Here is a 25,677-nt window from a genome sequence, read left to right on the forward strand (position 1 = left end):
GGGCGTCCGTCCTGGTTCTGTTGGGGGCCACGGGTTGAGGGCATGGAAGCCCTTCCCTGTAGGGGCCCGTGGTCACCGCCAGGCGGCGCCCGATGCCGGTTTATCCCGGCGGTTGCCGGTCGGGGCAGGAGCCCGGCGGACGCTTGGAGGACCGGAGGAGGCGAGTGCCTCCTCCAGACAGAGTGGGGCGTCCGTCCTGGTTAGGCAGGGGCCTGGGTACAGGGCTTTGAAGCCCAGCCCTGTAGGGACCCGTGGCCACCGCCAGGCGGCGCCCGGTGCCTAATTATCCCGGGAGCCCGGCACTTCCGCCACACCAGGAAGTGCCGGGGGGAAGACTTTGTGTGGCACCCGGAGAGCTGCCAGGAAGACAGCCGACACTTCCGCCACGCTTGGGCGTGGCTAGAGACGGAACACCTGGGGCTCATCCGGGAGCCTTATTTAAGGGGCCGCCTCCCTCCAGTCATTGGTGGAAGTCGGGAGGAGACAGGACGGAACTGGAGAGAGAGGACGGAGGCGCCAGGAAGGCACAAAAGACTGTGGGCCTGGACTTGGGAGATCGGTCGAGAAGGCACTGGGGTGCAGTGAGGAAAAACTTTGTAAATATTGTATATAATAAATGGTGTGTGGTGAAACAACGATGTCCGTCTGTCTGTGCCGGGGCCAGGTTTCACAATATATATACACACACACACATATATATATATATATATATATATATATATACACACACACACATATATATATATATATATATATATATATATATATATATATATATATATATATATATATATATATATATATATATATATACACACACACACATATATATATATATATATATATATATATACACATATATATATATATATATATATATATATATATATATATATATATATATACATATATATATATATATATATATATATATATATATATATATATATACACACACACACTCTTTGGGGTGCGAGCAGCTGTTGCTGGGGGTGCCAGAATCCATCAAGGAAGAAAAATGAAAAACATTATTTGTACAAAATCTTAATTTATTTATCCATTCCTAAATAATTAAATGGGCAGGCTATTTCGTATCAGTGCAATACGCTGCTTGTTAAAACGGATGACTCCCACTCTTACGTGCAAGTCTGCGTGGATATTATGAACTATCGTATCTGTTCAAGTTCTATTTAAATTTTAAATAGAAGGAATTTTTATTTAGTCGACAGAAATATCTTTGGTAGGAATGTAAGTTAAATGTAGGCATCATTGCATACATTTTTCTTCAATATAGAAATGTAAAGAGTAAATTTGCCTTACATTCCAACCAAAGATACAGTATTTGTGTCGACTAAATAGAACTTGAAAAGATATATTTTTTAGAATGTGATCGCGCAATTCAGATCGAGTTGACGTGCACTACATCGAGGCCGCGTGCTATTGTGGTTTCGCCTGTGTGCCTCAATAAGTCACCCTCCCCTCGCTCTTACTTTTTTACCATTCATCTAATGATTACACTGAGTATGGCTTTACCAAAACAATCATTGATGGCGAATAAAGTATTCATTATTCATAAAGCTTCAATTGGTGATCTGTCTTTCTGCGTTAACCGCATATTTTTCATACGTCTCAAACCAAGGGGATGCGAGGGTAAAATGAATCGGGAAACGCTGATATATATGAATGTGTGTGTATATATATGTATGTATATATATTGAAATAGTTTTACTGTGAAATAATGCAAAGAGTACGCAACACGTGTTTTGCCCTAATTTTGGGGTCATCAGGCGTACATACTCAGTGCTCCCCCTCTCGGGAATCGAACCTCGGCGCTAGAGACGTAGCCTCTTCCATTGCACCACAGTGTGTGGTTTGTCTATTTGAGAGTATGTAGATCCGGGTATATATATATATATATATATATATATATATATATATATATATATATATATATATATATATATATATATATATATATATATATATATACCCGCGGAGCGAGAAGTAGTGTGTTAAAGAAGTTATGAAAAAGAAAAGGGAACATTTTAAAAATAACGTAACATGATTGTCAATATACAATAATTGTTTTGTGAGTGTTATGAGTGTTGCTGTCATGAAGGATTTGATTATCATTATTTCTTTCAATCAGGTTCATTTTTGTAGGATGTGTTGTGTTCAAGTTACATTCCGTGTTTGCCAATCGTTGTAAAGATGACAGGTTTCATTCATCGATTCTTTTCTTACTGCATCAATAAACAGCTCGTCGTCTTCTTCTTTATCTGAGATGTGACACACTGCATGCACAGGTTTTTTTTACACTGTCTTCCTTTAGCGGGACATTCACTTTTTCCACCGTGTGCTTTGTTTCCGCAGTAGCTGCACTTATGAATATGATTGTATGTATCAGACGCTTCATATTTTTTTGCTGCCTTCTCAATTGTGTAATTCGGTTTTTGTTCAGCACTCTTTGGAACTGTTGCTTTTTGTCTGTGCACTGCGTCAGTTCACGTGAGCCGCTCGGTGTACATGCATCGAAGGTTCCCAGCTGTGCTGGTGCCATCTTGTGCAATGTCCACAGCTGTATTTAATGTTAGCTAAGACCCGGCAGTTAAAACTTTCTCTCGCAGTTTCGCTGAGTTTGTGCCAAACACCACCCTGACCATCTCATCTTCATCTGCATAAGCACAGTCCTTCACCGTGAATATTTAGCGGCAGTGTTTCTATTGGATTGCCGCTGACGGACTGCCTTATATGGGCAGGCACTAAATTACGTGGGAGGCGGAGTTACGCCTCCCACGTAATTTAGTGCCTGCCCATATAAGCAAAGGCTATCGAGCAGAAGTCTATTATAGTATATGGACGAAAAAATAGCTTCCAGTTATGACCACTACGCGTAGAATTTCAAAATGAAACCTGCTTAACTTTTGTAAGTAAGCTGTAAGGAATGAGCCTGCCAAATTTCAGCCTTCTACCTACACAGGAACTTGGAGAATTGGTGATGAGTCAGTGAGTGAGTGAGTCAGTCAGTCAGTCAGTCAGTGAGGGCTTTGCCTTTATTAGTATAGATTTATGGATGGATGGTTTTAATATCTAAAAATGGGAGTCAATTAAAAATAAGGCAACAAATGTTCCATTGGAGGAAGTAATTGGCTACTGGAAAAAGTGGTTGAGATGAAAACCTGGAGTCACTTCAGGCTTGATATCCATGGTTACTGGGGTGTCCAACTCTGCTTGTGGAGGGCCACAGTGGCTGCAAGTTTTCCTTCCTGCTACTTTCTTAATCAGTGATCCATTTCTGCCTTTTAATTGACTAATTTTCCCTAATTGCCTTGTTTTATTAAACTCTGTCCATTGAACTGCTTTGTTTTGCCTTAAATGGCAGCCAAACAAAAATGAGATTTAAACTCCAAAAAAAAAAAAAGATGTCAAGTGAACCAACAGAGAACAAGTTAAGTTGGGACCACAAACTCCAACCAATTTCACTCTTAACAGTTTCTTAATTAGGGGCTAACACTTGTTAATTAAACCCATTTAATTCCATGGCTAATTGGTGTTCTCATTCTTCCACAGGTAACATTTTCAAAACTGTTGCTGTTCTTTTTTTTTCTAAAAGCACCATCAAAATGTTTTGTGGACCTGAGCAGATCAATATTACCGAGAATTTCACTTTTCTTTATTTTCAGATATATAATGGACACAGGTTAGCTTGTGTTTGCTCATTTTGCATCTCATTATTGGTTGGCTACTAATTAAGGGAAAAAAGAAACAATTAAAGGGTCTAAGTCTTAACTTCCCTGCATTAACCCCGAACATGACTCAGGCTTAGAATTCTATGTAATTACGGTTAAGCCCAGGTCAGATTCAGCGTGGTGGTAATGATCTACTTTTACAGTGTTAAGCCTAAATAACTCTTCAGATGGTATTCTGCTGCTATCTAGTGGATAAAATAACACTACACTGCAAAAAAAAATCCTGAATATTTAAATGAATTTGCCACTCTAATGTAACTCATTAATATTCATGAATGGGGCATATCCTTTAAACAAGACACAATGGGATGTGTTAGTTGAGTTTTCCAACAACCAAAACCGAGCTATTAGTTGAATCAAACGATAATGATGAAATATGGTCATCAGATGTTGACACAAATTGTGAAACTAATACATATGGCCGTGAAATAGGTTGTCTTAAGGTTCACCATGGTGTAAATTGGTGTGTGGCAAAAAGGCGAAAAGATGGCAATCAAGCAGAAAATCAACAGTAACCTAAATGCTGTTCAGAATGCAGCAACTGTCAATGTTTATGCCAGGGGAAATGTGGAAGTCACTAAGTCTTATGCTGTAGTAGCCTACACTAACACAAGGGGTACACCGACTGCAAACCCAGACATTCTACCCTCTCATGCAAAAGCAAAAAAAAATATTATCAGATCATAAAAGTGTGCAAAGAAACACACTTCTACTGTCCCAATTGCAAGGTTGGACTGTGCACTGGTGACAGATATTATAAAAAAAAAAAAAATCACACAAAGGACTTGTTCTAAATCTGCATCAGTTATGCAATGGACGCTAGACATACCTTTCCTACTGTATCTGTGTTGATGTTTTCATATTTACATGTTTATCTTACAAATAAAATTTTTTTTTCTTGTAGAAAATATATGAATGTAATTGACTTTCTCCAGGGGTAAATATAACGTTAAGGATGCTACAAAGCCTCCACCAATTAAAATTGAGTCAAAAGAAGTTAATAAATAGCAAAAATGTGTTGCTAATTAATACAATAGTTAAAATTCCCACCCACAGCCACTGCAGCCCTCCTGGATCAGAATCGGACGCCCCTGTAACTCTATACTGTTACAGGAAATCAAAGAAATGAAACCCAAGAAATTCCAAGTAGAAGTTATGAATTGCATTGTGGTCCAGGTACTGTGAAACATTGCCCGATAGTGCCATCTCCTGTATTGGGGTTTCATAAATATAAATATATATGGTTTCCCTGGAGCAGGGACAGCACTGCATCACTGTTCTTAGATTAAGTGGTGGCACTTAATCAGTTGAAATGATTGAAACTATCTACAGGCTAAATAACACTCTTTTGGGGGATCATTCAGACTACAAAATTGGATTATTAGCATTTAATTAAACAGATGGATGGATTCATATATAGTGTTGCTAATATCGAGGAACAGCTTTCAAATCAATACAATTGGAAATTCAATTTAATTTATAAAAAGTGACTTCTCTCCATTCAAATGTGCAGAAGATGAGTAATGGATGTTTATTTTACCTTTTATAGTGCCTACTATAATGGAGATTGAGGTCTGGCCAATCACTTCCAGCCATGTTGCACAACACACTCTTAAGACAAACCTCGAGAGCCCCAAACAACATACGGATGCATAGGGAGGACAAGCAACCCTCACTCGGGCTGGCCGGCAATTCGTAAAATATCCCCTTAATTAATCTGTGAGGCAGCAGTGACAATAAAAAATAAAACACCAAAATTAGCTAGTGATACCTATCACAAAGTATTTAATGAGATCATAGTTCAAACTAAAGCATAAAGTGCACACACAGTCAGCTAGTTCTGAAATATACATCCCAAAAGATTACCATTTAAAAGCTATCGGTGCTGGGAGCAACAGGTTCCTAGTTTTGTATACAAAAATGTATGCTGAACAACAATTACTACCACTGTTTGAGTAAAACCAAAAATTCAAAACTTGATTGTTTATAATTTAAAATTCTCTCTCATTATATAAACAAACTCTCCCAAATTATTCTAAAAATTTTAAGATATTCCCATTTCAGTCTTTACTTCCATCCTAGAGTTACAAGAAAAGGACAACTTAAGAAATGTGCCGATCAGAGGTACAACAAAAGTGGAAGAGATACCTAAGAAAGTGCAGGAAAATAGATTGAAGTGGCATGGATATATGATTACAAGAAACAAGGAATATGTGGACAAAACAGTGACAGGAATGGAAGTACAGTGGAAGAGAAAGTGAGGAAAGCCAAAGATGGAGGTGGATAGATAAAATAAAAGAAGATTTGAAGGGCAAGGTGTCTGACTTGGGAGGAGGTGCAGCTCCGAGCTGTATGAAGGAGGTTGATCAGGTACATCAATCCCACATAAAAATGGGAAAAGTTGAAGACTTTACTTCTATCTGCTTCCTCTGTATTTAGCATTTATAATATTTTTTGCATGGAAGCAAAAGACATTTTGATTTTATTTAATTTTCCACTGCTATCTTCTGTATTTTGATTTTAAAATGTATTACATTACCAGTTCTCATAAGACATCTGAACCATTACCGGCTCTACGTATAATGCACTGTTCTTTATTTGTTCACATATCTGACTTGCACTGGTATTAAGCTTGACCAGGATTTGCACATGTATTTAGCTAGGAGTTCAAAACTTCCAGCTCACATATCTGGACTTGCTCCTGCACAAGTATTTAACTGGGAGTTCAAGTCTTTGTCCTGGAGCATCTCTGTACTTATTGTTAAATAGTAGTTGGCTAAGAAACAAATAAACAGTGCAGATTTCAATATCTGGTGCCTTGCTGGGAAAGGCTCCAGAAGCTCTGCCACCCTGCCCTGAATGAGCAGATTAAGAAGGTTGCTGGATATGGATGGATGATTTATATACCTTAAAATGTCAGTCAATGCAAGAAATGTAACATTTGAGACAGTAATCGGTTATTGGAGAACGTGACTAGGATGAAAATCTGGAGACACTTCAAGTAATTAGTTTGAAATCCATGATTTCTACTGGGACAGGAAACGGGTGGAAGGAAAATCCAAAAGAATTCCCAGTAGAGGTTGAGAATTGGGGGCCAATCATTGATAGGTAGTGACAAACAGTGCCGTTAGCCGCTATTTGAATGTCATTATCGTACAATATAAACCGATAGATGCGGTGCCCAGATTGCAAAACGTGCCTAACTGAGAGCAACGCATTTCAGTTCTGCTGTAGCGCGGCCGGTTAAACGTTTTATTACCAGATCGCGAGGCTGGCAATTAACGAATGTCCAGAGCTCGATCTCGGTTATTGTACGTGCTATAAAAAGGTACAAGGAGACAAAAGCTGTTCATTTTTTAAATCAATGAAACTGTATTTCCAATTGCATTGGCTTGAAAAGCGTCACTCGCTGGGCGCGATTCTGTATACGAATCCATTCATCCATTTAAGCGAAACGATTTATCCGCTTTTCGAGCCCTAACGAACCCTAGAAGGAGTGTCACTTCATCTGCTGACAGAGTCCCTCATACCGATCTAGTATTGCTCATGGGACGTGGGACGAAACCGGAGGTTCCTGAGAAAACATACACATGAAGGAGGAGAACGCACAAACTTCACACCGACGGAGATGGTGCAGCAATTCTTAAACGACTTACTTAATCTACCGGCGAGGCAGCTATCTATTAAAAAATAAACAGTGAAATTAGCGACCGGTAACAAAGTATTCCACGAAATCGCAGCTGAAGCTCGAGCATTAAGGGCTGACAGCGCCAACTCTTGAATGTACATCCAAAAAGATTACCACGACGATGAATTACAGGTTACACAATGAAGAGGAACAGGCGGCACCGGGTTCTAGTGTAGGATCGCTGAACATGCCGATCACATAATAATTTCTCGCAAATCGTGAAAACCTTCCAAGCACGAAAGAGTTATAATAATGTTTACAGTGTAAATTAATATTCTCACACTCACCCTGTGCCTCCAAAAAATAAACCACAAGCGTCTAGGTCCAGGAGTTGAACTTTTTCTCCTCTTTCAGTCAGGACGCTTTGCCGAGTTGAGCCGACAGACCATAGCCTTGTGCGCCGCGTCTCGTGACACCGGGCGGGAAGCGTTCGGCATGCGGGGGGTTCAAAGGTTGTCCTCACAAGTCAGCCCCACGGGTTGACGACGCTTGCACTTTTTTCCCACTGGCTCTTCGTCGTTTTGCAGACGTAGCGGTTTTTTTCTCTTCCTGCACCCCGCTCGGCGGCTTCTCTTTTTCCTCCTACTCCTCCTCTTCTGCGCTGCTAAGCCATCCTGTGTGCTTCCAGCAGGAAAAACATACACAACAAAAACCTGCTTGTGCAAACGTTCTTCGTTTTGTTGACAGTTTTGGAAGGTGAGACGCTGTGGATATACACAATCGTCATGTGCCGAGTAACCTCCTGCTTGTTTATGTATCTGTGAAATAACGAGGCCACTGGTGGCTTCCTTCTTGTCTTTATTAATGTAACTTCTGAGTACTTTTTAAACAATAGCCATATATTTTTGCCTGCCTCTATTATTGGCAAAGTGGTTATCACTGTTGTCAAGCAGCCGTATCGTTTAGCGCAGTGATCCTTAACCTTTTTTTTTTCATCACGGACCCCTTTAAGAATCGGATGAAGGCTATGGACCCCCCTTCCCCAAAAATATTAACATATACACAACTTTGCATGCAATTAATATAATGAATTTTATTTATCTGGATTTGTTTGTGTCATACATATATCCATCCAGCCATTATCCAAACCGCTATATCCTAACTACAGGGTCACGGGGGTCTGCTGGAGCCAATCCCAGCCAACACAGGGCGCAAGGCAGGAAACAAACTCCGGGCAGGACGCCAGCCGTAGATCATAAACAAAGTATTATTAAACTTTAAAGTAAACAATCTAAAAAAAAACCACTCCTTTTTTATGCAAAAAGTAATGGTCACTCGTTATAATTATGAAATACAATCCCCTTGTGCAAATTAAGACAGATGAATACTACTACGTTTTCTACTACCATTACTACTACTGGGTGGCACGGTGGCACAGTGGGTAGTGTTGCTGCCTCACAGTTAGGAGACCTGGGTTCACTTCCTGGGTCCTTGCTACATGAAGTTTTCATGTTCTCATGTTGGCATGGGGTTCACTCCAAAGACATGCAAGTTAGGCACATTAGCGATTCTAAATTGTCCTGGGTGTGTGTGTGTGCCCTGCGGTGGGCTGGCGCCCTGCCCAGGGTTTGTTTCTTGCCTTGCGCCCTGTGTTAGCTGGGATTGGCTCCAGCAGACCCCCGTGACCCTGTAGTTTTGATGATGGATGGAAGTATAAAACCCAGACCTCCAGTGGCAGACCCCCATCTGTGTCTGCTCAACCTTGTGATGTCATTCAGGGGTCAATGGCTAGAGGGGAATTAAAAAGTCTCTGTGATTTTAAAAAAATAACAAAGCACAGCTTATCAGTTGTACAGTACATTGTTGTAGTGAAATTGTCCTTAAAATGAATGAATCTGCATGTGCATTTGACCAAATACGACCTAAAAGTGCTGTCATGTAAACTAAATTGTGTGTGCGCACCCTGCCCGGGGTTTGTTTCCTGCCTTGCGCCCTGTGTTGGCTGGGAATGGCTCCAGCAGACCCCCCATGACCCTGTAGTTAGGATATAGTGGGTTGGATAATGGATGGATGGATTACTATTACTATTACATCTACTCTCAACCGTACCGGGTTGTATAGTGAACAACATATACCGTATATACTCACATATAAGTCGGGTTTTGAAACCCAAAAAATCTATCATAAAATCAGACCCCGACTTATACGCCCGTTCAAAAATACAACCCTTAAATTGTTTTTTTTTTACATCTTCTTGCCTCCTCCAATGCCACACCAGTTTCTCAGAAGCATCGAATTTTGTTGCAGCAGCGCAGTTACCAATTTCTTTTGCTACTTCAACGACGTTTAATTTAAAACCAGCTTCATATTTTCCTCTGATCAAACGCTCTATTGTAGATAAGGAATGCTCTTATGATAAAGGTGTATGAGGGTGTGAGATACAAAAAAACGTGCAAACGTTGCTTCGGTATAGTTCGGGTATTACCGTGTGGTCACGTAGGCACAACAGAGAGAGAGAGAGAGGTTAGGAGCACACGCTGATACAGCGCATTGCCGAACCCACATAGAAAAAAAAGGCTGTGTGTTCCGTGGTTGGCGTTAGCATATCATAATCTCCTGGACCAGTTTCGTTAGTTTTCCGTATTTGACTTATATGACTGACATTATAAAACACCAGAAATTATACGATAAAATCAAGTCCCGACTTATCCGCGAGAGAACTTATCTGTGAGTATATACGGTATATAGCACGTTTTCATACAAATGATGTAGCTCAAATGGCTTTACAAGATGAAGAAAGAAAAAATATAAAACTTAAATTAGGCAATACTAAAAAAGAAAAAAGAGTAAAGTATGGCCAGGAAGGACAGAAAAAACAGAAAAAAAAACTTCAGAGGGCTAAAGAAAAAAATGAAATCTGCAGGGGTTCTGAGGCCACGAGACCATCCGTCCCCCACTAGGTATTCTACCTAACATTAATGATCAAAATCAGTCCTCATTGTTTTCAGGCTTCACGTGGAAGAATTAGACGATGATGGTCACGTGGACATCTGGCCTTCAATCCATCAATGTAAGTTCTGCACGGTTCTTTGATCAGGTGGTGGACAGAAAACTGGAAAAAGAACAGCAGAGAAAGTAGGGGTTAGTACGGATTTCGGAGCCATGAAAAAATATGATACCATATATACTCGCGTTTAAGTTCTCCTGCAGGTAAGTCGGGACTTGATTTTACTATATAATCTCCCATGTTTTGTAATGTCATCGTATAAGTCAAATGTGGAAAACGTACACTATTGATCCAAGAGATTATGAAATGCTAACGCCCAACTGAGAGGGTAACCATGGAGCACACTGCTTTTTTTTCTATGCATTGTGCCTACGGGACCACACAGTAATACCCAAACTATCCCAAAACAATGTTTGAACTGTTTAGTGTTGTTTGTATCTCACACCCTCATACACCTTGATCATAAGAGCATCTACAATGGAGCGTTCGATCAGAAGAAAATATGAAGCTGGTTTTTAATTAAAAGTCGTTGAAGTGGCGAAAGAAATTGGTAACTGCGCTGCTGCAACAAAATCCGATGTGTCTGAGAAACTGGTCTGTGATTGGAGGAAACAAGACAATGTAAAAAAAAAATAATAATAAGTGTAGTATTTTTGAACGGGTGTATAAGTCGGGGTCTGATTTTATGGTTGATTCTTCGGGTTTCAAGTCCCGACTTATACGCAAGTATATACGGTAATTAAATGCATATACAGAATATCAAGGTTACACTAAAATGGAGCTATGAGAAAGCCATGTTAAAATAATGGGTTTTTAGCAGTTTTTTTAAAGTGCTTCACTGTATTAGACTACTGAATTTCTATCGGTAAATTATTCCAGATTTTAGGTGCATAACAGCAGAAGGCCGCCTCATCACATCTTTTAAGTTTAGCTCTTGGAAATATAAGCAGACGCTCATTTGAAGATCTAAGGTTACGATTTGGAGTGAAAGGTAACAGGTATTCTGTAATATAGGATTTGAGTGAGATTATTTAAGGCTTTGTAAACCATAAGCAGTAAATATAAATGTTAATGTTTATCTGACCCTCACGGACCCCTTTAAACTCATCCATGGTCCCCCTAGGGTTCCACTGACTTCAGGTTAAGAATCCCTGGTTTAGAGTGCAAATCTCATGCCCATTTTGTGGGTGGCAACAATAACATTTATTTCTATAGTACATTTTCTTACAAGCTCAAAGTGCTTTACAAGATGTCAAAGAGAAAGTTACAAGAAATGAAAAAAAAGTTTAAATGAAATAAGAATAATAATGAATAAATAGTATACAAAAATAAATAATGCACACGTACATATGATAGATATGTATTGAAGGGAAGTATAGTCTTTAAATATAGAAGTCTCTAAATCTGTGTCTGAGGATAAGGTCAGGTGGCCTGCATGGATTAAAAAAAAAAATAAGTGTATAATAATTCTTTACATTTATATAGCACTTTTCTCACTACTCAAAGTGCTTTTCATAGTGAATGGGTAGCCTCTTTAATCTCTACTAATGTGTAGCTTCCATCTGAATGATGTTACAGCATCCAGTTTTGTGCCAATATGCTGACCACACGTTAGCTGTTATGTGTGAAGTGGTGAGGGACAGTTAGCCAATTAGAGACAGGGATGATTAGGGGGCCAGAATGACTAGGCAGTGGTGGCCAATTTACCCAGGACATCAAGATACACCCTAGTCTTTACAAAGGATGCCCAGGGATCTTTTATGACCACTGAGAGTCGAGACCTTGGTTTTACGTTTCATCCGAAGGACAGTGATATTTTTACAGTACAGTGTCCCTGTCACTGCGCTTGGGCATTGGGATTAATGTTCAGACCATAGGTTAACCTCCCTTTGCTGACCTCACCAACACCTCTTCCAGCAGCAACCCAAAGCTTTTTCCTAGATGGTCTCCCATCCAAGAAGATGCTTAGCTTCTAGTGGATGGCCGCTTTTGAAGTGCATGTGGTGTGGCAGGAGAAAAAAAAAAAACAAAATCTGTAAGGTTTCCAAGCCAAAATACCACCCAGCACACCTTGGGTATTCTACCTAACACAAATATCCTTAAGTGGTTCTTTGTTGGTGTTTTTAGGCTTCATCTTAGAGCAGTGGTGAGCAACATTAGTCCTGGAGAGACACATTTTTTGCTCCATCCCAGTTTCTTAATGAGAAACCAATTATTGATGATGAAGAGATTATTGCTCAAGCAACATTTTTATACTTTCTTTTACTTGACTCACTTCTTTTAGTCTTAAACAGCTGCCTAAACTAAGATGCAAATGAGGAAAGAACTGGCAGGTCTCCATCTAACTTGCTGCTATTTACACTTGTGTGTATTCATCGTCAATTATCTAGTTTAATTAAATATTTGAAAGGAAACTAAGAAGAAAAAATGTGAAGGACTAAGAATAACTCGTCTGTTTTAGGCTCGAAATAATCTGAAAGCTATCATTGGAAAGGGACATTACATAGTTAAAACCCAATCAAGCCATGAAATTAAATAATATCTCTAATTAGGAGAGAGAGAGAGAGAATGAGAGAGGTTGAGAGCATGCACTGATACAGCACCCACCACACAACAAACCACCTCAGGATTCCAAATTAAGACCCAAGTGCAGTTATGCAATGGGTGACACCTCCTTGGTGTCTAATTAAACAACTGGGTTGGAACAAAAACCTGCAGCCCCTACAGCCCTCCAGAACTGATGTTGCTCACCACCTACTGTATCTTAGAGGATTCAATGCAGTCGGTCTTGTGACTAATTGTGGTATCCGCTTTCATTCCAACATCGCAGGCAGCTGAATAGGACTTTGATCAGGTGGTGGAGGCGCAGAACGCCACCACAGAGGAACCAGGAAAGAAAACAAAGAAAAGATTAATAAAGATTGCAGCTTCATTGAACAGTGTGCATATTTAGTTTATTAAGGGTAGAACTAAATTGTAGTTATGAAAAAGCCAAATTGAAAAGTGGGTTTTTAGGAGTTTTTTAAAAATGATCTATAGTGTTAGCCTGACAAATCTTAATTGTAAAGTGTTTCAGATTTTTGATGCATGACAGCAAAAGGCTGCCTTCACCACTTCTTTTATGCTTTGCTCTTGGAATAATAAGCAGATTGCTATTAGAAAATCTAAAGTTATATCTTGGAATGTAGGGAGACAGGCACTCAAAAATATAGGAAGGAGAAAGGAGATTACTCCATATTGGTCACTTGTTTTGTAAGTCACTTTGGATGAAAGCATCTGCTAAGCAAATACATGTAAATATAAATGTCAAATATCCACCACATACATACATTTAGCTTTACAGACAATAACATAAGTTAATATTGCACAGGTACATTACAAGCTTATTCTGCACCGTATTGACAGACTAACACTGTATTTGCAGACCAATTATTATTTAAGAGTCTAGTGGTTTGTGGAATGAGACTTTTATGAAATCTGGCAGTTCTGCATCACATACTTTGATAACTCTTGCTAGAAGGCAGAGGGGAAAATAGAGCAGTGTGGGGCTGTTATGGTCTCTGATAATGTTGGTGGCCCTGTTTTTGCAGTGTTTGCTGAAGAGTATCTCAATGGAAGGGTGAGACATCCCAGTGACATTCTCAGCTGCTCTTACCACTGTCTGCAGTGATATCTGGTCAGTCCCAACACCAGACAGAGATTCAGATGGTCAATACACTGTGTATGCTGCCTTTGTATAAAGTGATGAGGTTGAGACAGGGAGGTAAGCTATTCTGATGTGCTGCAGGAAGTGCAGTCTCTTTTCTCCTCCCCTTTGACTGTGGCGGGGGTGTATTGAGTCCAGGAGGGAGAATTTGTTGTCTCTAGTATCAGGGACTTTGTGCTCCTGACTGACTCCACAGTGGGAGGAAGGTGGGTGGTGTGTTCCTGAAGTTGACAGTGTTTTGTTTTATCAACATTCAGAGTCAGGTTATTGTTCATACTCCAGTCCAATAGTTGTTTAACCTGTTCTCTATAAGCTTTTTTATTATAACTACTGATTACTCTTACAGTGGGATGCAAAAGTTTGGGCAACCTTGTTAATAGTCATTATTTTCCTGTATAAATCGTTGGTTGTTACGATAAAAAATGTCAGTTAAATATATCATATAGGAGACACACACAGTGATATTTGACAAGTGAAATGAAGTTTATTGGATTTACAGAAAGTGTGCAATAATTGTTCAAACAAAATCAGGCAGGTGCATGAATTTGGGCACCGTTGTCATTTTATTGATTCCAAAACTTTTAGAATTAATTATTGGAGCTCAAATTGGCTTGGTAAGCTCAGTGACCCCTGACCTACATACATAGGTGAATCCTATAATGAGAGAGTATTTAAGGGGGTCAATTGTAAGTTTCCCTCCTCCTTTAATTTTCTCTGAAGAGTAGCAACATGGGGTCACATAACAACTCTCAAATGACCTGAAGACAAAGATTGTTCACCATCATGGTTTAGGGGAAGGATACAGAAAGCTGTCCCAGAGATTTAAGCTGTCTGTTTCCACAGTTAGGAACATATTGAGGAAATGGAAGACCACAGACTCAGTTCAAGTTAAGGCTCGAAGTGGCAGACCAAGAAAGATTTCGGATAGACAGAAGTGACGAATGGTGAGAACAGTCAGAGTCAACCCACAGACCAGCACCGTGCAGTGGGTGTCAAAAAGAAGGGGGTCAATACAATACAATACACAGAACACAAGAATCCTCACTACAGTATAAAAATAAAAATATTACAAATACGGAGCGGAATTTAACAGTATATGATATCACATAATATGATTTGGATTTGTTCAGAGTCCTGGAGACCTTGGCCCAAGGTTATTATAGTTAACAAAAATTAAAATCACAACTGAAACTATTATAAAAAGAACATTTTCATAAACTGAAATAATATAATTAACAAAACCAAAATGAAAAACTAAAGCTAAACTATTAAAGTAGTCTGTAAAGATTAACTGAAATAAAATAATAATTTACTAAAGTATTTTTAGTTTTCATTTTTGAATGAATATTCTTGCCGTTAGTCTTTAACCCTTGTAAGTTTTACCTCTAAAACAGAAAGCCATCCAGCACGAGCCTCCCGCACATATTCATCCAGTGAGCAGCAGCTGGTGATGGGGGGCGGGTTTTCACACAGCATTTGCGGTGACAGAGCAAGCTGAATGCAGGCACATAAAGCGTGTGAAATAGAAAGCGATTTACGTGCTGCCTTTCTTTGTGCTTGTTGCATATCAAGATGTAATTCAAACGGCTGAAAACAGAATGGACAGAAAAATCATGAGTGAGTAACGTTTCAGTTTATTTCTCGGGTGACTGCTTTTTGTTGACAGCAATTTACCTGCCACTTCGCACAGGAGAAATCAGTTTTACTTTCTCATATACGAAGTATAGAGAAGATATAGTAATCATGAAAAAATCCAACCTTGATATTTTGATAAATGTTGACGTTATAGACCTCCCAGAGTCCAAAAATACAGTTTTTTGGAATTGTGTGTGTGTGTGCGCGTGTGTGTGTAAACACGATAACTCAAAAACGCAACTAGATAGATGGATGAAATTCGGCAAGTGGTTGTTACACCACAATTGTAGATCTGTATTAACTTTTGGACCAAATACATCACCCGGAAGTGGTACTTTACCTGAACACATACTTTATTTTTTTATTCATGCAGCTGCAGAGTCTGATTTATTCAACTTTACTTTTATAATGTTCAATATATTATTAATTTGATTTGATTTGTTGTTGATGGTTCCCTAATGTACATAATATAAAAATATAATCATTGTCTTGCTGGTTTACTCCTTAAATATCAATCCCCATATCTGAGTATACAAGAAAGTCTAGGGGAGACCACTCCTGGTGTTTGAAAATAAAACGGCACTGATCAAGAGACTGACTAGGTCATCATACAAGATCAGCATATTGTTGCTGACCAATCACCTTTGCTTTAAAAACATTGTTTAACCGTGAAGCAACACAAACAAAGGTAGGTAGGCAAAGAGAGTCTGCAAAGTGATGATAAACTAAACATACTAATGGGTTTTTGTATTTATCTAATATTTTTTAATTTATCTTTTTTAGTTCATATTCACAACTCAAAATACCTGATATTGCTACATGTTTTTTTTCTTTGTTTCCCTCAATGCCACTAAGAGGGGTCTGCACACTGATTCAATTCTAAGAGCCCTGTTCTTCCTAAGCACCCGTGATTTTCATGAGAAAATATTTTAAAAATTATAAAATTGTGTAAAATTGTTCATATTCAGTATCTAGTTTTGATTATGCTTGTTTTTATCAGACAAAAACAAAACCAGATAGTAAACCATGTAGTGTAGTTAGCTTCCATTAACATTAAACTTGTATCCAAATCTGTTAAGTGTACAGTTCTGTCTGATTATGACACAAAACTAAACTCTGTAGGAGCTGCCTTAATTACTAAAACCAAAACTGAAACTAATAGATGTAAAAATAAAACAAAAATGTCTTTGTGAAATAAAAACTAAACTAAAACTAAAAATATACGATGAAAGAAAACTAAAAGTAAACTGAACTTCCAAGTAAGGTCAGAAAAAATATAGAAATAAAAACTAATATAAAAAGTCAAAACTATAATAACCTTGCCTCAGCCATCAAGCTGCCTCCCCCTATTGGCCATTTTACAGCTGAGACGGCACTCGGCCAGCCAATCCAATGAAAGGACCCATCTACCCGACGATTCCTGCAATCCTTCATCAGAGATGACTTTACCTTACCAAGCACTTTGAACTACATTTTTTTGTATGAAAATGTGCTATATAAATAAATGTTGTTGTTTACCTTAGGCAGGCAAAACAACTTGGCAGGTGGGCTGTGGCGCCAAATGCCACATTTGAGTACCGAGAAGAGAAACAGAATAGGTGAGGGTTAGTAACAAATTATAACTATCATGTTACGTATGTTTTAGTGCTAATGACTAACAACAGAGAAGCAGTCTGTACAGTTAATCAGCAGCTCTAGTCAGGGTGTGCTAAACTGAAGTAGTGAGTCTTCAGCTGAAAGCTGAGACCGAAGGGGCATCTCTTACAGTAGCAGGGAGACCATTCCACAGTTTAGGGGCCCTGTAACTAAAAGCTCGACCTCCCACTGTTATTTTATTAATTCTTGGAATCATAAGCAGACCAGCATTTGAGATCTTAATGGGCGCTCTGGTTTGTAAGTCATGATAAGTTCAGACAAGTAAATCTGACCTTGGCCATTTAAGGCTTCACTTTATTGGCCAGGTACACTAATGTGTACTAGGAATTTATCTTGATAGTATTGTTGTAACATACAAGGGAAATACAAAATACAAAAGATAAATGTAAGAAGATAAAATATAAAGTGATAAAATATGATGCAGCATACAAAGGCAATACAAAAAAAATAAATAAAGAGATAGAAGAATTTAACCGTCCAGGCAGTCTAGTGTTTATTTATATGAACATAGATATTGAGTAGAAGCTCAGACCTGATTAATAAGAATAACTGCATGTGGAAAAAAATATTTAGGTGACGTAGTTGTTTATGCTTTGACTACATTAAGATGTTTGCTGGGAGGATGTCTTTGGAACAGATAATGCCCTGGTTGAGCTGGATCAGGATTGATCTTTGTGGTCCTCTTCCTTACCCTGAACTCATATAGGTCTTGAATGTGCAGTTACAACAGTTGATCCTTTCACAGGCCTTGATAATACATTGCAGATTAGCCTTAGCCTGAACAGAGGGAGCATCACACCAGACATTTATACAGTAGATGCGGTCAGAATGGATTTGATGAGGGCTGTGTACAATTGGATCAGTAATGCTTGAGGGAGATTGAATTTCCGCAGATGATGTGAAAAGAATATTCTCTGATGGGCTTTGATGATGGGCTGATGATTCATGAACAAGTAACCAACAGAGCATATTTTAGTTAACCTCTTTGCTGTCCACTGACTTTGACCCAATTTTTCTTTCTGCTTAATTTTTATACAGGTCTGAGAGACGTAATCACTAACAACTTCAGTGGAAGGTTAATTTTTAAGTGCATCTATCTATCTGGAAGAAAAGTTTAAAGGTTATTTCAACTCTGAAAAGGAAAGTAGGTAAAAAACAAACATTTAAGCTATATAGACTTTATCAGATGTATAACTGAGGATAAAGCAGGTAACATACGAGGGTAAATCAAAAAGTGAAGGCAATCTGAAAATTAAGCAGCAATCACAATGGATAAGAACTAGTACAGTACAAGATGTTTGCAATGGCTTATGGGTAATTTGGGCACGAACAGTGCAGCTCTCTGCTGTTAGTCTAGTTTAAGCCATTGTCAAATAAACATGGACAGTCCACTGCAGGATTGCATGATTGTTGAACAATGCACCACAGTGAAGTTTTTTGGGCTTAAGGAGTATACTAGACTCTGTTATGTCTGGATATTTGAAGTTCTGTTTTCTGATTTTCCATTTAGGTTTCTGGTGACTGTTGTAAGGGCCCTCGCTGACATAAAGAGTGTTTGTAAATGTAACACACATTTTTACTATATTGTTTTGAAATAAAGTTGAGCACCAAGAAAAATAAAAAAATGATTTTTTAATTGAATGGAGTAAATACAAGAAATGAAAAGTGAAAACTGCAAAAAGAGAGAGAGAGAGAGAGAGAAAGAGGGGTTGATAGGTAAATATAAAACATACAAAACGAAAAGACCTAAAACCAGAGTTCACCCCTTAAACCTGCCTAAGCCTTGTAAAAAATGGTCCAAAGCAAAAGAAGCACGTTGTCAGGATAGTCCCAGGAGAGCGGAGAGGCACAGTGGCCTAGTCAGTAACACAGGATAGAAAGAAAAAGGAAGGGAAAGGGACATCAATGAGTGGCTGCCTACCTCGATGCTGTCTTTTGTGTTGCGGATGTCTCCTGATTCATAGCAGAATTGGATGAACCTTTGATCTCATATTCAGACATGGTGTTTGCAAGTTCTCCCTGTGTCTGCATGGGTTTTCATCTTGATCCTTTAATTTTTCTACCACATCCCCAAAGATGTGCAGGTTAGGTTAACTAGTGATTCAGAATGGTGTGGATGGATGGATGTGTGAGTAAGTGGGCACTGAGATGGTCCAATGCCCTGTCCAGGACTGTTTGCTGTCAGGATGAGCTTTGGTCACCCCTTTCCTGAATTCACTTAAGATGATCAGAGGTCACAATGTTCTGTCATATTACAATAAAATGTAATCTAAATGTCATTACTAGGTCAAAGCCTCTATTAACTTGCTCTTGTTATACAGCCAGAATATAAAAGGCAAACCATTTAAAACCCCATACCTGACTTTGGCTGAGCTGCAGTAACATCTGGAAATCAGGTGAATTTTCCATGCTTCACTGTTTTGTTTTTTTCTTTTTCTTTTGGCTCTCTGAAAAGCATTTAACAGATTAACTGTGGTAACTATTCAGTTTGTCAGAAGAAATATGCTTCAAATATTTTTGGACTTCTTCAAGTTGTGTGAATCTGGTGTTTGTTCAACATTCCAAGATGGAATGGAATGACGCAACAGAGTATCTTACCCTTTTAATCAGGACCATCTGGAAGAATGGGATATATGTAGTAAGTCGAGTAGCAGAAGCTTTTATTGCGACATAGTCCGTCTTGGAAGTTGTGGATACCACACTAAGGTAATATTTGTTTATATGTTCTTTAAAATTGTGCAACATACCTCTTTTTATTTTTGTATACTGCATATATATAAATATATTGTATATATATATATGTGTGTGTATACACTTTATGTAGTTAGAGCAGGTGGTCATCAGCATATGACGGATTATGATGTTAATGTTCAAAGTGGAAAAGGACAATGTTAATTTCATATTAATAAATGAAAAGAAAAAATGGCTGTGCATGTACTAGCAAGGCAGATTTGTTCTTTATAATACGGAATTAATTTTTACTTTATTTGTGAGCTTCTGTTTTTCCACATTTGCTGCTTGCAGGCTTCATCTAGATAAGCGGTTAAATAAAATTAATGAATGTACAGTATACTTACCAGGAATATATTGTGACTTTTGATTCTGAAACAACATTGTATCATATCTATCTATCTATCTATCTATCTATCTATCTATCTATCTATCTATCTATCTATCTATCTATCTAAGCCGTTAAAACACTTTAATTTTAGTGACATTTGAGAGAAACTCAGTGAGTATATTTCACAATTCAAGAAATTGCTGTTGTCTTTCGCATGTTTGCATCTGCACTAAATTCACTCTTAACTTCTTGTTAAAATGACAAAGCCCGGAATGCTTAAGGTAGCCCCAATAAGTAATTCTTGGTTTGCAAGTGCCTTTTACAGATCTCTTTAAAGTACGTGTGGCTGCCCCAGCCTTGCAACTGTAGTTATCACGGATGGTTTCAATAATTTAAAACAGTCTCCCTTGCTATGGCTGCTTTAGCCATTTATCCTGACATTCATGAAGCCTGTATTTTGTGTGTCAAAAGATCCTGCTTTCATTGTATTTTTGAGCACATTTGCAGCTGAACCATGTACAGAATTATAAAAAATATTGTGTCTCAGGACGGATTTAACTGCCCTAATCTGTAGAAGGGAATTATTCTGCATGTGTTCACATTTTAAGCATTTTACACATCTGAGAGGTACTTTTTTGAGACTTTCACTGTGATGAAGGGACATTCTGGGATATCTCACAACTCATAATTATTCCTATTTGTTAGAGCACTTTACATGTCATTTCCCCAACTGTTGTGCCATTTCTTAGGAAGCTGTATGCAGCTTTGTATGGAAATATATACAGTACTGTATATCGTGCTTAATTGGTATTGCAGAAAATTGGATAGTATTATTTTGTATGGAGTCAATATTCAGATTAAAGGCCAATGGAACTAAAATTGTTTTCTAAAGGATATGTCACGATGACATTTATAGTATATATACAGTATAATATAATATATAATATGTATGTATATGTATAGGGGCAGCACAGTGGCGCAGTGGGTAGCACTGCTGCATCCGGGGTCATCCCTGCGTGGAGTTTCCATGTTCTCCCCATGTCGGCCCGTGTTTCCTCCGGGTGCTACAGTTTCCTCCAACAGTCCAAAGACATGCAGATTAGGTGCATTGGCGATTCTAAATTGTCCCTAGTGTGTGCTTGGTGTGTGTGTGTGTGTGTGTGCCCTGTGGTGGGCTGGCGCCCTGCCCGAGGTTTGTTTCCTGCCTTGCGCCCTATGTTGGCTGGGATTGGCTTCAGCAAACCTCCGTGGCCCTGTAGTTAGGATATAGTGGGTTGGATAATGGATGGGTGGATGGACTTATAACAGTTTGTTGGTAGTCTTTCTGTGCAATATTGTCAGTTTTCCACAATATTCTACATATTGTTGAGATCATGCTTGTTGTGCCTATTTCAGCAGCTCACTGTGAACATGGCTTTTCACCACAGAGCAGAATACAGTCACATATATATATGCACCATATAAACCATATATATTCACGTGTAAGTCAGGTCTTGAAACCCAAAAAATCGATCATAAAATCAGACCCCGACTTATACGCTTGTTCAAAAATGTGACACTTAAATTTTTTTGTTTTACATGTTCTTGCCTCCTCCGATCTCACATCAGTTTCTCAGACGCATCAAATTGTGTTGCAGCAGCGCAGTTACCAATTTCTTTCGCTATTCAGCGACGCTTAATTTAAAACCAGCTTCATATTTTCTTCTGATCGAAAGCTCTATCTTAGATAAGGGATGCTCTTATGATAAAGGTGTATAACGGCACAAGTGGGTAGTAACAAGTTACATTTACTCTGTTACATTTACTTGAGTAACTTTTTAAAAAAAATGTTCTATAGGAGTAGTTTTACTGCACCATACTTTTTACTTTTACTTGAGTACATTTGTGAAGAAGAAACACTACTCTCACTCCGCTACAGAAGAAGCCGCTAGTGGATCTACTGCATGATTGTTTCATCAAATCGGACGTAGCAACAATAATCATAAGACTCTGTTTCACAAATCAGACATAGCCATGCAGTCACATGACCACACACAAACTGTGGCGGCATTACGACACAAACTCCTCACAGACAGCGGACAGGGAAAGAAAGAATACATGAAAATGAGAGCTAACTCCTGCTGAAGCTTAACCATAACTTCACTGAGTGAAGAACAAACGCGTTTTAACCAAATATGCACAGACACAGACAGTCAAGGTGAAGTGAGACTTCTTGTACGGCACAAGCTGCCTTGTTCTGATGTTATTTTCTATCCGCTGTGCTATTTGGAGGACACGTGAATATGCAGTAGTGTACAGTACATCTCGTCACTGTAAGTAGTCTGCACTGTTCAAACATACACGTTACCTACTGTAGGTATCGGCTTCAAAAGCTTTGTTGTGAAAAACTGAGATTTGGAACTTTGTGTTATTTGTGCATCTTTCTTTTGTAAAGATGTTATTTATTGTTACTCACTTTTTTATTATTTGGAAATAGCAGAATTTGCACATTATTTTATATTTTTGTCTGTCTTACTACAACATTTCTAAAAATTAAATAATTTATTATAATAAAACAGTTACTCAGTACTTGAATAGTTTAATCACCAAATACTTTTTTACTCTTACTTGAGTAATTTTTTGGACGACTACTTTTTACTTCTACTTGAGTAATATTATTTTGAAGTAACACTACTCTTACTTGAGTACAATTTTTGGCTACTCTACCCACCTCTGTATGAGGGTGTGTCATACAAAAAAACACAAATCAGTGCAAACATTGCTTCGGAATAGTTTGGGTATTACTGTGTGGTCACATAGGCACAATACATAGAAAACAAAGGCACTGTGCTCTGTGGTTACTCTCTCAGGTGGACATTAGCATATCATAATCTCTTTGACCAATAGCATGAGTTTTCCACATTTGACTTATACAACCGACATTATAAAATACCAGAAATTATACGGTAAAATCATGTCCCGACTTATCTGCAGGAGAACTTATTCAAGGAGTATATATATATATATATATATATATATATATATACACTCGCCTAAAGGATTATTAAGAACACCTGTTCAATTTCTCATTAATGCAATTATCTAATCAACCAATCACATGGCAGTTGCTTCAATGCATTTAGGGGTGTGGTCCTGGTCAAGACAATCTCCTGAACTCCAAACTGAATGTCAGAATGGGAAAGAAAGGTGATTTAAGCAATTGTGAGCGTGGCATGGTTGTTGGTGCCAGACGGGCCGGTATGAGTATTTCACAATCTGCTCCGTTACTGGGATTTTCACGCACAACCATTTCTAGGGTTTACAAAGAATGGTGTGAAAAGGGAAAAACATCCAGTATGCGGCAGTCCTGTGGCCGAAAATGCCTCGTTGATGCTAGAGGTCAGAGGAGAATGGGCCGACTGATTCAAGCTGATAGAAGAGCAACTTTGACTGAAATAACCACTCGTTACAATCGAGGTATGCAGCAAAGCATTTGTGAAGCCACAACATGCACAACCTTGAGGCGGATGGGCTACAACAGCAGAAGACCCCACCGGGTACCACTCATCTCCACTACAAATAGGAAAAAGAGGCTACAATTTGCACGATCTCACCAAAATTGGACAGTTGAAGACTGGAAAAATGTTGCCTGGTCTGATGAGTCTCGATTTCTGTTGAGACATTCAAATGGTAGAGTCAGACTTTGGCGTAAACAGAATGAGAACATGGATCCATCATGCCTTGTTACCACTGTGCAGGCTGGTGGTGGTGGTGTAATGGTGTGGGGATGTTTTCTTGGCACACTTTAGGCCCCTTAGTGCCAATTGGGCATCGTTTAAATGCCACGGGCTACCTGAGCATTGTTTCTGACCATGTCCATCCCTTCATGACCACCATGTACCCATCCTCTGATGGCTTCTTCCAGCAGGATAATGCACCATGTCACAAAGCTCGAATCACTTCAAATTGGTTTCTTGAACATGACAATGAGTTCACTGTACTAAAATGGCCCCACAGTCACCAGATCTCAACCCAATAGAGCATCTTTGGGATGTGGTGGAACGGGAGCTTCGTGCCCTGGATGTGCATCCCACAAATCTCCATCAACTGCAAGATGCTATCCTATCAATATGGGCCAACATTTCTAAAGAATGCTTTCAGCACCTTGTTGAATCAATGCCACGTAGAATTAAGGCAGTTCTGAAGGCGAAAGGGGGTCAAACACCGTATTAGTATGGTGTTCCTAATAATCCTTTAGGTGAGTGTATACTGTATGTATATATATATATATATATATATATATATATATATATATATATTTGAAATTGTAAAAAAAGGTTAATTAAATAGAAGTCAGCTAATTATTAAGAAGTAGAATTTCATCAAGTTGTTTTGGAACAATAATGCAGTTATGTTGCATTTAGTTATTGCAGGTTTTATTTCTAAACGGCCTTATTTTTGAAGACTGTTTATATGGAGCAATGGGTCTTATCTTTTAATGGTCTTCAGAATAGTGTATCTCTTTTCATGATGGTTTTATCATTGGTCAATCAAGACAATACCAACACTCCTGTTCCTTGGTTAATCATTTCCTGCTAATTACTTTCTCCTGATTGTAGGCGGGAGGCTGGCAAAGATCTTTAGCACTACTTGCATTCGAGCCAGCAAAATCATCGAGGCAGTAAGAGTTGTGAAAGTTAGTTTTGCTGGCAAAAGGGGAACTAGGATTTAAGATAATATAATCCAATTTGCTTAATCCAATTGTGGATCACATAATGATGGTGCCTATCCAAGCAGCAAAAGGAGGCAATGCAGAAAATAGCATTGAACACAGTGCCAATCAGTCGCAGGGCCAGCACACACACATGTATTCATCTATACAAGGCTAATTTGGAATTACTAAACACCCTAAGAAACAAATCTTTTCAGATGTGAGAGGAAAGACAGAGTAGCTTGAGGAGAACCTACACAAACATAGGTAGAACATGCTGACTACACATGGGCAACAATTGACCATGAAAACCAAACCTGGTTCCCTCTACCCACTGTGCGGAGTAACAATTCTGCAGTTATTTCAGTTTTTTATTTCCATGTTCAACATTTTCTTAGTGTATATTTAGGAAGAAGGTGAGTGGATATATTGAGTGGGGGTATTTTTTTTAATTTATACTCTGCCTTGAATTGTTAATGAATATTAGACACCACTCCTTTAAACAGAATGCTTAACAGCTCCAGCTATACATTAACCTTGCATGT

The 25,677-nt window shown here is 38.7% G+C and overlaps 2 protein-coding genes across 3 annotated transcripts in view; one reads left to right on the forward strand and one right to left on the reverse strand.

Moving 5' to 3' along the window:
- The window catches only part of tpte (transmembrane phosphatase with tensin homology), a 92,698-nt gene extending 84,558 nt beyond the window's left edge, over nt 1-8,140 (reverse strand). For both annotated transcript variants that reach the window (XM_039745841.1, XM_039745842.1), the window contains exon 1: nt 7,725-8,140. The gene's annotated coding sequence lies outside the window, so the exon portion shown is untranslated. The remainder of the gene's footprint in view (nt 1-7,724) is intronic.
- Nucleotides 8,141-20,039: 11,899 nt separating this feature from the next.
- The window catches only part of fgl1b (fibrinogen like 1B), a 37,816-nt gene continuing 32,178 nt past the window's right edge, over nt 20,040-25,677 (forward strand). The window contains exon 1 of the mRNA XM_039745844.1: nt 20,040-20,087. The gene's annotated coding sequence lies outside the window, so the exon portion shown is untranslated. The remainder of the gene's footprint in view (nt 20,088-25,677) is intronic.

Source organism: Polypterus senegalus, chromosome 2 (assembly GCF_016835505.1).
Source record: "Polypterus senegalus isolate Bchr_013 chromosome 2, ASM1683550v1, whole genome shotgun sequence".
Taxonomy (NCBI): Eukaryota; Metazoa; Chordata; class Cladistia; order Polypteriformes; family Polypteridae; genus Polypterus; species Polypterus senegalus.